This window comes from Papaver somniferum, chromosome 1 (assembly GCF_003573695.1).
Source record: "Papaver somniferum cultivar HN1 chromosome 1, ASM357369v1, whole genome shotgun sequence".
NCBI lineage: Eukaryota > Viridiplantae > Streptophyta > Magnoliopsida > Ranunculales > Papaveraceae > Papaver > Papaver somniferum.
The window spans coordinates 12,478,396-12,481,539 of NC_039358.1; positions in this window are offsets into that span (position 1 = coordinate 12,478,396).

Here is a 3,144-nt window from a genome sequence, read left to right on the forward strand (position 1 = left end):
AAAAATACAAAAAATCAAGTGTTTATCAATTCCATTCTCTCTTGTTCCAAAAATAAAAAGAGAATAGTCAATGTAAATAAGAGTCATGTAAATAGTCATTTTGTTGTTTCATTGTAATAAGCAAGGAGGGTGTATGCCATTGATGTACAACGCGAGTAATTGTGAAATACCTCCAACTCATTCACAATTCTCGTAAAGTCCGGACAGCTAGCTAGATTTCGACCTCGGTTCTTAGCCTGAGAAACTATCTCTTGGTGATTAGTAGTCATAACTTCAGATCTTTCTTTACACATGTGTAGATACACTTTACACTCTTATCACATGTTTTTTTTTGTTATCAGTGCTAGGATTGTGCCTTTGATAGCTAGATTGACATCTCCATTTTGCTGTGAGCTTAAACTGTTTTGCACATGTCACATTTGATGGAATATGAGCTTATATTTTGACCTAGAACTTTGTAGGTACGTTCTAAGCAAACCTTCACGAGACTTAACTCGTCCACTAGGCACACTTAGTAGTTTAAAAGGCTTAGTGCATACGCTAAATGCATTCGAGAGACCAGCGACAGTGGTATAGGTAGGATTTCCTTAGTTTTGTTTTACTTGAGTACAAGTAAAATTCAGGTTTGGGGGTATTTGATGAGTGCCAAATATTGTATATATTTATCCCTTTTTGTTGGCATTTAACTCATCTTTTGTGCATTAATTCTACATTTTATCCCATATTCTGTATTTTCATTGTTTTCAAGAATAAATATTTTTCTTACTTAATTTTGCATTTTTAGGTAATAAATAAAGTTTGGATGAATTGCGGAGCGAAAAGAGAAGAAAAGTAGAAGACGGGAGGAATTACACAAGGAAGCCGCGAAGAATGTCGTGCACAAGACCAAAAGGCTAGAAATGGGCCTGAAGAAGAGATTTGTTCTTAAAGAAGAAGTGGGCTCAAGATTTCCCAAGGCCCAAAACCCTTACCCAAACCCATTTTCTATATCCAAGCCCGTCTCGGATTTCAGCCGTCAGATCGAAGCATTTCAGCATCCTACGGTCGCTCCATCATCGCACATCAAACTCCGAAGCCCCCGCTTTACATCACAACGCCCATCTCCATCTTGGGTCGTCCGTTTTGCTACATCCCTTCATCCGACGGTCGCTCCACGCTTACCTCCGTATCGCCATTGGATCCACCTACCATCTTCCCATCCATCGGTCCAGCTTCGCGAAACATCAAAATCCTCTACACCTGCTCAACACCCTAGTACCTAATACCTATACCCATCGCCAAACACACCCTTCCTCAAACCCCATCGACACCATCTTCCCCCCCCCCTCTCTGCAACAGTACCACCATCTTCTCCCCAAATCACTCCACCATCTTCTCCCCAAATCACTCTACCACCACCACACCTAAACCCATCATTACCATCACGTCCTATCTCTTTATCAACCACTGATTTCTCCAATTTCTCATCTTTCTTCTCACTGAAACCCTAGGTGAGAAATTGGGGATATAAGTGATGTTAAAGCAACAATTGGAGCATGAGATGAACGAGAAGAAGTAATTGGAGAGTGGGTCGACGAGATGGAGTGAGTATCTCAACACATTAGGTAAATCAATTTTACCTAATTTTCTGTTTTTGGGGAAAAGGGGTTGGAACCCTAATTCTGATAGGGGGAGTATATATTTGTAATGTTTTGTGTGAGAGAAAGAGGGGGGATGCTCTCTGGACTAGCCAGTAGAAACTTGAAACAAAATTTATGCAATTCAAAATTCCAGTCTTCTTATGCAGTTACAGTTGATTGTTGTGTGTATGTTATGTTTGAATTATTTTGCATGATGAATGCTTGTGTTTGTAACATGTTGAGCATGAGCTAAGTAGCAACAAGCTAAGGCTGTGATGAAGCCTTGGTGCACTGTCAAGTGGTAAATTGCTAGGATAGGATGCCATATGCTTGTTTATCTTGTGCATTGGGAAGAAAGCAGTGCTATGATTGCTTGTGATTGATTGTGCTGTCAAAAGACAGTCAATACTAGGAGTATTTCTGTTAGCAAGCTGTTTTTTTCTCTTTCCTTTCTATTGTATGCATAGGACTCAACTCAACCTAGGAATATGCTATTTGATTAGGACACCAGGTGGAATCCAAGCCTTAGCTTAGCCACAATTCCTTTTCTTTTTTCAGTCACTCAAGTTCAGTTCTGTGTGCTTTCAGTTCAGTTTATTTTCTTGCCTTTTTTTCTTGCATTTTGAAGCCTTTTGTGCACTGAAGTCAGTGCACAAACTTACCTCTGCCCTTGGCTTCCAAGCCTTGGTTCTTGCCTGTTTTCCTTGCTGCTTTGGTTCTTCACTTCTGCCACTTTGTATGCCATATTGTTTTGCCTTGCATTGTCACCATTGTTAGCTTAGGTTTCTCTTATAGTGCTCCCACTCCCTGTGGACTTTCCCCTGCTTTCCTCTTATATTATAAACTTGGCCTTGTATACTTGCAAGTTTCTGTGTGTTTTCCATTGCCACACCACGTATACTCCCTTTCTTATGACTGATCCATGGTTTTTAGGCTCTGCTACCGCCGACCCCAGCGTCCCTCATACTGCCTTTTCTTTGCCTATGAAACGTGACGGGCACCAGCCTTGGTTTTCCAACCTTGTCGCATCTCACGAGGTAACCTTCGTTTTTCTTTGAAGGTTGGAAGCTTCGAATATATTTGATTTAATATCTTTTTTTTTATATTCTAATGGCTTTCTTTTGTAGTCTGCCCCTGCTTCGTCTGCTTGGACTGCTCCAGGATCTGTTGCTAAGACTGTCCCTGGCTCTGCTAGTAATTCAGTAAAGAAGAGAAGGGTTTCACCTAGTGTGCTTGAGTCGTCTTCAGCTGGACATCATGTAGTTAGGGAGTTCCCTCCGGTGGCGACGCAGTATGGTGGTGATTTCCGGCGCATTCTCCATTATTTATGTGATGCTTCAGTTGTTAGGGAAAATCCGTCAAAGCTTTTTAATTCCGAGCCTAGCTCAGGAGATGTCGCGGGTTAAGGGTCTTCCTCTCCTTGATTGAAGTATTTCTTTTTGATGCCTTTCTAGAACAAAGTATGCCCCTTCGTGGGTTCTTTTGATGTTTCAACTGTGGTTGATATGTGTTTGCCCCCTTTTTC